The sequence below is a fragment of the Rutilus rutilus genome (assembly GCF_951802725.1).
Source record: "Rutilus rutilus genome assembly, chromosome: 12".
Classification (NCBI taxonomy): Eukaryota; Metazoa; Chordata; class Actinopteri; order Cypriniformes; family Leuciscidae; genus Rutilus; species Rutilus rutilus.
Genome location: NC_140217.1, coordinates 38,623,404 through 38,635,307, shown reverse-complemented (window position 1 = coordinate 38,635,307; position 11,904 = coordinate 38,623,404). Strand labels below are relative to the sequence as shown.

The window sequence follows — 11,904 nt, the reverse complement described above, 5'->3', positions numbered from 1 at the left end:
AGTTTCATAAACGCCTCTTCTTATGAATGGAGACAGATCGTCACATCTGCTGCACTGGCACCGCCGCTAGCATGATGCCTATCCTCACGCAACCCTGATAACATCTATTTACAGTAGTTTCTACACCCATGGCAATGCCATCTGTACTGAAGGGCCTAGTTATTTCAAGCTCTCAACACCTTCAGACTCAATGCATCTTAATAATGCTGTTTCTGGAATATCTGCAAAGGTTTTCCTCCTGAGAGGAGATCTGCAACGGACAGTCGTGGGAATCCTGAAAAGAGCCAGATTATGGAAAAATCAATAACCAGTCAAAATAACCCAGCAAAGCAACACTAACCATCTAAAAATAATAATAAAATGGCATAGCTGATCACTACCATATAGTATGTCGTGTTTGGCCACGTAGACAAAGAAAAGATCGAGCGATTTATGTGTAAAGTTTGCTTTGTTTTTAATATGTGACATTTAAGGACAGAAATATCTAAAAGACGTTGAAAATTAATAAAATAAAATAAAATAATAATCTTACAGCCGTGACTAGCTGTACAGAAAATATCAGAAAAGAGAGGAAATATTGTAAACTTTGTGATCAAAAATATATATTTATAACAGTGTCAGTCCATGATTAGCTGTACAAAAAAATGTGTGTACATTTTGTATTAAAAATAAATAAATACAATACATACAAAACAGAAATAAAATACAAATCTGTTAGTCTGTGGCCACAAAAAGAGAGGAAACATATGCAAACAATTTCTGCCATAAGAGTGCTAATTATTTCACAGACAAAACTTAGAAAACAAAGCAGAAAGTACGGTTTAAACATGTATCTTTCAAAGATTTGATTAGTAATAACCTGACAAACTTTTTGGCAAGTGATTCACACACTAAACCAGCAAAGTGGAAATAATTTCAGCAGGGTAAAAACAACTTTAGCTCTGTCTCAAATATATGTTGCTCCATTTAACTGTGTTAAAACTAGTAATTGATTCAATTGTTTTTTGTAGGTTTGTAAGTAGCTTTCTGCCTCCATGCCCCACTTCCAACTCTGAAATCATGAAGGCAAACTCTTCACAATGCAGCAGGAAAAAAAACGAAAAACAACCCTAACCTGCAATTCCCCTCGAAAACAAACACTGACCAACATGGAAAATGCTTTTCGGACGGGGTTTGATCCGGAGGTGGGGTCTTGCAGAAATGGGAAAGCCCTTACCAGGCAATAGTTCAGTCCTCCCTAATGGAGCCACCCATCCAAAACGAGAGAGCAGCAGAACGCTTCACAGGCGCATCCCACGATCCCACTCGCATCCGCACAATCTGCAGTCCCTCACTGCAGTACAGTCTCGCTCACACACTCCTCGCTCTTTCATTACACACAAACCTCCCTTTGCCAACTTCCTCTACTTTACCTCACCGTGTTTCATAGTCGCAGTCGCTCTATCGCTACCTTTGAACTCTCTTCTTTTCTTCCGTCCTGTTTAACGTTACTATCTCTCTCCTCGTTCCCTCTTCACCACTCTCTCTCTCTCTCTCTCTCTCTCATTATGGATTCTGCTCACACTCGGCCGAATGCAGTGTGCTACGCCCTGAACCGCTAGTGGAGGACAATCTCCACTGATCAATGTGTAAAATCATCCCCCCCCTCAGGGACATTGTGCAGCTTTATCCTCTGAAATACCAGGGGGAAACTGTCCAGGTGTGCAGAGAAACTTCTGCTGTGTGTGGGAAGGAACGAGAGAAACGGAGAGAATGGCAAAGACAATTCCGACAAACAGAAAATTGCAATTTATCTCATGCAAGTCTCACGAGGCTGGTCCGTAATAAGCCAGGAGATGTGCGGTTCACAACCCTAAGAGGAAAAACAAAATGAAGAAAAGTGTGGCGCAGTTAATGTCAACTATCTGGCATTTTGCAAGACAGCTTAGCATTATGCATCACATTATTATGGAAATTTTCATAACATATTCATGGTTACATCTAGTCCCAAAAATATTGGGAAAGGGCAGTTGAGCATAATCAGCTATAAATGGGCTTTTTAAAAAAAATAAAAAACACCTGCAATACTAAGTGAGCTGAGAACGCTGTGTTCTGCCGTATTTTAAAGCACAAATTGGCTCGTCGTGCACAAACTGTTCCTGGGTGTTTCTGATGGCTGAATGGCAGGCAAGATCTTTATTGCATGTAAAAATGTCTAACTGTCTTGCATGAAAAGAGTCCCTGATATTCTGGCCTCTAAATATGGCTCCTTCAATGTAAGTCTAGGAGATTTTATCATCTGCTAGGGGAAAATGTATATCAAATCGCTTCAAAATATCACACGTCTCCTCAAAACACACAATTTGAGGTGTCATTCATACCTGTAAAACATCAGTGCAGGGTGAGGTACACGCCAACATTTAAAACTCAGATCCCTACATGTGAGCGGTATAGTAAAGACCACTACTAATCAGATCCGGTGGCAGAAGTGTTTCCTCAGCTCATTTGAGTACACACAATGGGAAAAGGGATGAGTAAAAAAAATAAAATATATATGCATGAATATAGATGGATATGAATGAAAGATTCATTGCCCAGTGGGCTTCTGTGCCCTGTGATCTCACACAATAGAGAGCTGACAGCACAGCAGTAGAGCTGATGTCAATACTGATTATTCAGAGAAATTAACAACAGTGGGGGCGAGCGAGAGAGAGAGAGAGAGAGAGAGAGAGAGAGAGAGAGAGAGAGAGATGTTGCAGTGTTGCTATTATTACCTGTTACCTACTGATCCAGAATGCAGCAGAAAGAGTGGTCTTTAATGAGCCGAACAGACACGCGTCACTCCTCTCCTCAGAAAACTGCACTGGTTGCCAATTCCCGCTGGCATCAAATTCAAGACACTGACGTTTGCCTTCAGAACAACCACTGGCTCTGCTCCCCTAAACTCATTACCTCAGACCTATGTGCTCTCCAGAAGCTTGCGTTCTGCAAGTAAACGACGCCTTGTGGTCCCATCCCAAAGAAGCACAAAATCACTTTCACGGACGTTTACCTTAATTCTTCCAACCTGGTGGAATGACCTTGGTGACCTTAAAGGGATACTCCACTTTTTTGGGAAATAGGCTCATTTTACAACTCCCCCAGAGTTAAACAGTTGAGTTTTACCGTTTTCGAATCCATTCAGCCGATCTCCGGGTCTGGCGGTACCACTTTTAGCATAGCTTAGCATAATGAATTGAACCGGACAGGACCATTAGCATCTCTCTCAAAAAAATGAACAAAGATTTTCGATATTTTTCCTATTTAAAACTTGACTCTTCTGTAGTTACATCGTGTACTAAGACCGACGGAAAAGGAAAAGTTCAGATTTTCGAGGCTGATATGGCTAGGAACTATACTCTCATTCCTGAGTAATAATCAAGAAACTTTGCTGCCGTACCATGAGTCCAGCAGGCGTAATGATATGACGCAGCGCATGCCGCCTGATAATAGGCTACTGAGCTGGGGACTATTATCAGGTGCTGCGTCATATATATGCGAAAAATATCGAAACTCTTTGTTAATTTTTTTGAGAGAGATGCTAATGGTCTTGTCCGGTTCAATTCATTATGCTAAGCTATGCTAAAAGTAGGACCCCCCAGACCCGTAGATCAGCTGAATGGATTCGAAAAGGGTAAAACTCAACTGTTTAACTCTGGGGGAGTTGTAAAATGAGCCTATTTCCAAAAAAAGTGGAGTATCCCTTTAAGTCTTCAGCCATTTGCAAGAAACTGCTGAAGACGCATCTTTTTCGTCAGCACTTGACCCATTAATACTAACACTTACTATTCTATATCTATTTTAAAAAAAAAATAGTTTTTTAACTTGCTATGTGTATTGTGCTAGAAATAACTGTGACTAGTCACGGCACTTGCATATTGTTGCCCTATTGTTGATTACTTCTATTGCTTTCCTCATTTGTAAGTCGCTTTGGACATAAAGTGTCTACTAAATTATTCAATGTAAATGTAATAAAAAAAATTTTTATAATAAAATATCCTTAATTTAGATGATATATTGCCTTGGCAACTACCTCAAATAAATTAAAGTACTAAAATTACTAAAACTAAAATTGAAATAAAAAAGCTTATACATAGAAATATTAACTAACAAATATGACAAAAGCACATGACAAAATTAGTCAAATTAAAATGAAAACTGATAATATAAATGTTTTATTTATTTTTTATAATGAATAATATAATATAAATAAATACTAAAATACCACTGCTGAAGATCAGGTTTATTAATATAATGCCAAAATATAATATCAACAGATGTGTATTTGGCAGGTCGATTAATCGCATTCGCTTGGCCGATTAATAGTGTGATTAATAGATGATAGTTCCATTTAAAAATCAAATGACAGCATTATGAATGGATGATAACAAATATTCTCTGCATAAAAACAATGTTGAAGTGAAATTTGAAAGAATTATAGTTAATACTGTGGATATGTAAATGTTATTAGCTGTATTGGCCACTCTGCTCTCTAGATTTCAGACATCAGCCATGGAAAAACCCAGATCAGCTGGGAAACAATACATGATATAGTTTAAAATGGCACATGAGACATGCAACGAAATTGTAGAAATTAAACAAACACTTACTTGACCTTGAGTAAAAAAATAAATACAAAAAAACATTAAATCGACAAGCAGGCAGATTTTAGAACTGACACATCACAACCTTTCTGTAAATCGGCCAAGATGATAATCTCAGAAATGGCTGTCAATCAATCATTCTGTCTGATCATACTCACAGTGTTTATCTGCAGCATATGCAGCAAATGGCTCTTCATGTCACATTTAAGTACATGTTTTTAAAATGGCAAATATCGATATATCAGCCAATATATTGCATAATTAACATTATTCCCACATGTAATGCAACCTCAGTCTGCTGTTTTTTGGGAAATCCCCCTTGTGAATATTGAGTGTGCATGTGTAAAGTGCTGAGGTGGCACGGCGCCATGCATCAACCACACGACCCGGCCAGCGCCTGCCAGATGGGGTCCGTCATCCCTGATCCAACGCTCTGAACCCGTGCAAACTGAGCAGCACTTCTTCTACAAAACCTGATAACAAACCTCATACAGCGAAGCTGAATCACCAATTTGCTGCAGCCGATATTAAATTCATAAAGATTTATTCAGACAGCAACGGTTAGTGAATTTCCTGATTAAATTGTCAGGAAATACAGTAACCCTCAATTATCACTGTAGACGTTATAAAGATCATCCTGTCAGGCTTTCAAGTCCCTGACGGAAGATATGAATTTCCTGACAATAATCTAACCTACATCCAAGCCCATAAAATGACCTATATAGACGACAAAACATGAATCTAGCAGCTCCAGTCCATCTAATTAACCCAAAATGTAGAAAAATGTCCCAATTTTAGCTCTAGAGAAGCGTGTGATTTCATACACTATGAATTAACAGTAAGTGTCACAGACTCCTGTGTAATCTTTAATTGTTTCCATTAAAAATAATGAGGTATGGTTATATCATATCTAATGACCACTGTCCAGTTATTTAGTCATGAAATGACTTTGCACATTTACATTTAGACCACAGGACACTTTTCTTTCTTCACATTTTTGCAATCATCGTGGGGAAAAACTGTATAAAAGTCTGTAAGAAATAATCTGTAGTATGTTAAATTTTTATGCTCTCATGGGTCACTCAACCCAACCACATTTCCAGTTACGACCAAGACGAAAAACCTTTGTCATTGCGCCAAAGCCTCTTTCACTGATTGTTTCATGATTTATTATACGCTAAACAGAAATGGCTATCCTGAGCCGGGTAGATTTACGGCTGCGCTGGAGCGTTTGTGTGATGTGTGCAATACTGGTCCAATCAGGCACGAGCTGGGGAAGAATGACGGAAGTACCCCAATCCAGACTGACATGTTGAATGGGACATTTCCTATTTATGCCAAGACTACTTAGGAGACAAACAATGGCTATGCTCACATTGCCAGTCCAAATCCGATTATTTGTGTGTCCGATTGGAAGAGGCGTACGCCACTTCCGACGCATAAATTGTGATTTATAAAAACAAACTTGACGGGAAAATTTGCGCACCTGCACGCAAACTCTGACCCATGCGTACGAACGTTTTGGAGACGGAGCAGTTTGGCGACACCGGTGGTGATCTGAGGGACTGACGGCAGATGAAGGAAAAAACACTTAAAATCTTCAATATGAGCCCTAATCATAAATACAGTGCATGTTCACAATAACAGTTTAAATAAATAAAATAATGATTTAAACTATGCTTTAGGCTACATCTGATATACACATTCAGATTAAATATGCCATTCTCATTAATGGAGTTGAGCACTTAAATTACATGAAATCATTACCAAGAAGTTACACATTTTTTTATATTATAATAAATATAAATATTTGTAGTGCTTTTGAACACGTTTCCTGTGGCATGCTGTGTTTAATGTTTTAACTACAGTGAGGATTGCTTAGCGCATGATCTGAGGAAATATTTTCGCGCAAATAATGGTCAATAATGCACAATAAGGCCTATCTGTTTCCATAAAAAATATAAAGAAATTAAAAATACTATTTGGCCAGTGGACAAGATTGAGAAAAACTTTCTCTGAAATGTATTTTATACTATTTTGATTTATTATTAAATCTTTAATTTATTATTAAAATTAAATAATTTTTAGCAATGTAATGTGACGGCAAATCTGTATCTCATATTTTCCAAATGTCTTGTACCGTTAAACATGTTATTATCACGTGGATGAATATGCATATGCAAATGATATGCACGGTAAAACTAGGCGTTGTAAGCTCCATATATGGTTATTTCGGGGAGGAGACGCATGTGCGCACAATCTTCCGCTGTCTGGGACTTATAAAGGGAATTCAGCGCAGGTTCTGGCGTACGCACGGTTTTATAAGGCTGAATTTTTTTTTTGCGTACGCCAGGCTGCGATGTAAAGATTGCAATGCTGGAATATGTTGTGTGTGTGAGAGAGAGAGAGGCGCGGGCGCGATCGAAAAGTCGCAAAGTGTTTACTTATATTTGTGTGTGTGTGTGTGAGGCGCGGGCGCGATCGAACAGTGGAAACATAAAAACATACTCCGTCATTTTGTTTATACATGACATCATTCAAACTGCAAAGTGTTTAAGTTACAGTTAATTACAATTTTAAGGAAAACAAATATATTAATCTGAAATGTAGCAAATTAATTTTCAATTCATTCAGGTACAATTATCAAACATATCTCAGGGTGTTTTTGTCTTTTTATTAATTTAATTAATAAACTAATTATATAAAACTATTGTCAATGCACTACAAATAAACTGGTTCTATGCCTTTATTAATAAAACTTATTTTAAAAAAACAAGGCTTAAGTAATTTATTTTCCTTTGGTGGTTCAGCCTGAGACACGCACAAGCCTTCTGCACTTCTGTTTTGCTTTTCCCTCCATTGTACCGAACTCGTACCGAACCGTGATGTCTGAACCGAGGTATAAACCGAACCGTGACTTCTGTGTACCGTTCCACCCCTAGTCCATGCTGTGTATTTCGCAATGTTAAGATCCGATTTGTGTGCTCCCTGCTGCTCTTTCGTTTTCTGGAATATCTGCATTCGCTTCAATGGCAATGACGTTGCATTGCGCCAAAACCAACAACAGCAACGTGGAGGGGTTTGCAATCGAGATGTGTTTTCGTTATATTGTCATTTTCTGCTCGACCGGCACTTGCAACAACACAACCAATTTGAATAGGATTTCAAACCACGCATGAATGCAGCTCAAAACAGATATGTAAAAATTAAAAAAAATTTTTGTTTTTTTTTGTTGCTGTTCACACTTGCTAAATATGATCGAATTCCAATCGGATATGCACAAATATCAGATTCAGACGGACAGTCTGAACAATGCTAAACTGCAGCAAATCTTATATTCTTACTCCACTTCTTTCCCCCAATTTAAATATTACACATCACCAATCCCAGATAGAATTAAAAAGGATTTAAATGAGAACGAAGCTGAGAACGAGAGTTATGAGAGTTGCATAACGAGTGTTGAAATTCTGCAGTCACGCATATTCATTAAATGCATAATATTTTACATATTAAATTAACTATTAAGTTAACTATTGCATTTTATAACATTAGTACAAATAACTTACTCATGTTAAGTAATGGTCAGAATTAATCTGTTTTTTAGTGTGCGTGTGCACAAAACCTACAAATATTAGCACAAAAACATTCAAGTTCCTCATAGAGAAAGCGGAAACAAGGCAATTACATTCAGTCCATCTGGATTAATTGATATCATTTGTTTAGTTCAGACTTCAGAAGCCCTTAGGCGTTGAATTTTCTGGATCAAGCATCAAGTCCTACCAACGAAAACCCAATTTGAACCGTACTGAACAGCATCTACCTGCATTTCATAAAATACACCAAAAAGAGGCAGAGGTGAATCTAATGACTTCTATAGTGTAGCACAAATGATACCAACTCATGTTAGGGGTTTGTTCAAATCCATAACCCTTAGATATGATCAGTAATAAAAGTGATGCTTACGTCAACCAGCACTACTAATAAAACATTTAGTGCTGCTTCAGGCCCACAGGATATATATTTTGGTATAATGCAGCAAAGCTTCCAGGAATATAATCCATATAGTTATGTACTATATTTTGGCATTTAGACAGATGTTGCATATATAGTTTCTCCTACTAATTGTAAAACATACTCTAAGCACGTAGACAGCAACGCTTAGCAAGGGCACAGTCCTGTTTTAAACATTTAATGTGTTCTTGAGTTAATATAGTGGCAACCATCCTCAATACTCAAGGGGGCTACAGAGTTCCCTTTAAATATCTGTGTCATTAAACCAGACGTGTTGTTATCAGGGTAGCTAGCTATAAAAATACTGACAGCTTAACTTTAACAAATTGCATAGCAAGATTATCTGAGTGTCGGCAGTGACATTTAGAGAATCAGCAGAGGAAACTAATATACCTAGACTACATTTTTTCATTCACAATTCAAAAGTCAACAATGTATGGCTAGAATTGTTTATGCTCACATCATTTCATAAAGAACGAGTGTGATGTAACGTGGATCAGAGGTCTGGTAGTGTGTGACATATATAAAGACGCATGGGGAGGAGAGGTCACAGGGTAAATAGCTGAGATGGCCTATGAATTATTGATCTTCCTGAAGTCTTTTCACACACTCACAAACAAAAGCATGTAAGCAGATGCCCATACATAATCACCACATTGTTACGAATATATAAGACAATGCTTTTTTTCTTAGAAATATAGTACTGTGCAAAAGTCTTAGGCATGTTAATATCGCCCCATAAGTCAGTTATTTCTATCTTTTGCTGTAGTGTGTCAGTAGGAAATATCAGTTTACATTTCCAAACATTCTTTTTGCCATTAATTGTAATAATTCAGTGAGATTTGTGTATGCACAAGGAGTCTGACAACAGCCGGTATGATCTGATCTCACCATCATCGAGTCCGTCTGTGATTACATGAAGAAACAGAAGAAACTGAGACAGACTAAATCCAGAAGAACTGCGGGAACGTCTCCGAGACGCTTGAAGAAACCTTCCTGCAAAGCTACAGGACTGTGAAGAGCACTGGCACTTGTGTTGAAATGCTGTAAAGTGAGAATGCTTTCAAAAATAAAATCACAAATTGAATGTATTTATGATTTAACTTCTATTAACTAATTCAAATCAATATATGGTGTAAAGACCCTTTGCGTTTAAAACGGCTTTTTGTCCAGGTACACTTGCGCATAGTTTTTCAGGTAGCTTTGCAGGAAGGTTTCTTCAAGCGTCTCGGAGACGTTCCCGCAGTACTTCTGGATTTAGTCTGTCTCAGTTTCTTCTGTTTCTTCATGTAATCGCAGACGGACTCGATGATGGTGAGATCAGATCATACCGGCTGTTGTCAGACTCCTTGTGCATATAGAAATGTCACTGGATTATTACAATTAATGGCAAAAAGAATGTTTGGAAATGTAAACTGATATTTCCTACTGACACACTACAGCAAAAGATAGAAATAACTGACTTAAAACCATTTTTTTGGTATTAACATAACATGCCTAAGACTTTTGCACAGTACTGTACATCTGGAATAAGGATTCGTCTTATATTCAGGGTCTAGACTTTTACATGCCGGTAATACACCCGCAACAATAGGTGCCGCCAAATCCGCGTAACACGAGTGTGCAAAGAAATACGGTGTCAGAGTGTAATGTTAGAAGATCGCGAGCTAAAACACGGTCTTAAAAACACAAACAGTCACAGAAACGCTTAATGAATAAGACTGTCGTGTTTGCGTGCCTCGCTGACGGGACCAAACTTCCCCCATATGTGATCTTAAAACACAGTACCCAGATTTCAAAACTACAATAAGATTTCACTTCTAGTGTTTATGAAATTTTGGCAGGCTACATGGTTTTCACTATGAGATGAATAGCCTAATTGTTATATAATTCATGGGCTACAGGTTATCTAAGACTCGCGCTGATATCGCGCGTGCGCACAAGACAGCCCAGAATACAGTTCTCTTTCGCGCTTGAACGAACAATAACACACACAATTATGCCAAAATGTCTTTTTGTCGAGAATCTTCATAACATAAGAGCAGTCTTATGATGAACGTGAAGAGTTGTGACTCGTGAGAGAATGAGGCGCGTGTGAGATTCGCGTCTCTGTCAGCAGCGGCTGCTCTTAAAGGGACAGTACACAGCAGCCACTAATTATCTCTGTCGTTAAAGTTAATCAAAGAACAAAGGGAACAGAGAAAAACACTCACTGCTCTTGACTAAAGAACTTTTGTAACTTTAATAAGGATTAGTCTATGTATAATTTATAATTAATAGAGCGCAGACTGTTTGATAACTTTATTCAGTTTCTGCATTTGTCCTACCTGTTAGACAGGAAGGGCACAGGTAAATATGATTCTGTTTTAATGTACCCTAAAATAAAAAGAGTTTAATATACAGGTTTGTAGCTCTTAATTTCTTTTTATTAATTAACCACTTGCAAACTTATGTTCACTTTTTTTGTTTTTTATAAATATAGGATTTGTATTAAATATATATTCATTGAGTCGAATCGAAATCGAATTTAGAATCGAAATTGAAAATCGAATCGAGAATTGAAATCGAATCGAATTGTAACATCCGAATCGATACCCAGCTCTAGTATTTACCACACTTCCAATCCACCTTATTCCTGACGAGTTTACTGCGTTTTGAATTATGGGAGGCACTTCCGGTTTCGGGAACCTCCATTCAAAAAGACTGAAACGAATCATTTCAAATCATAAGATTGCCCTACAAATAAAGCTTATCGGTCAGGTTGACTCAATGAGCTATCAGTTTTCTTTAAGAATAACATGAGAATAACATAACACGTGACATGTTATAACAAGAATATCTATGGCAAGAGCTCTTTTCAGTCACTGCTTTCTTTTCCTCGTGATTATTTTCTTTTTTTCTTTTGCATTTCGCTGTAATAGTAAGAAAAATGTCAACACTGCACATTTGTGGTCTATTCTCCCGATTTAATTTATGCTATATGCCATTAATAATTCACTGGAATGCACGAAGAATCTCTCTTTTGTTCTCCCCAAATCCTCACGTCTCTTTTTCCAGGTTTGTTTTCACAGGTAAATACTATTTATTATCTGTCAAAATGACTGAAATCACTTTGAAATAGTATCACGAAATGCTGAAGTAAATAAATGTTTTTATTATTATTTATTATTATTATTATTATTATTATTATTATTAAGGCAACGTATGTTACATAATACAGATTACCACAGTGATATTTAACCGTCCGATTTTGCTGTGGAAAGATTCACGC

General features: G+C 37.4%; 1 protein-coding gene across 4 annotated transcripts in view; it reads right to left on the bottom strand.

Annotated features, from left to right (window-relative positions):
- Positions 1–11,904, bottom strand: part of syt2b (synaptotagmin IIb) — a 46,631-nt gene that overhangs the window by 18,677 nt on the left and 16,050 nt on the right. The window contains exon 1 of one of the 4 annotated variants that reach the window (XM_084425277.1): positions 1,413–1,557. The exons of the other annotated variants lie outside the window; for them this stretch is intronic. The gene's annotated coding sequence lies outside the window, so the exon portion shown is untranslated. Of the gene's footprint in view, positions 1–1,412; positions 1,558–11,904 lie in introns of those variants that run through there. 4 annotated transcript variants of the gene reach the window in all.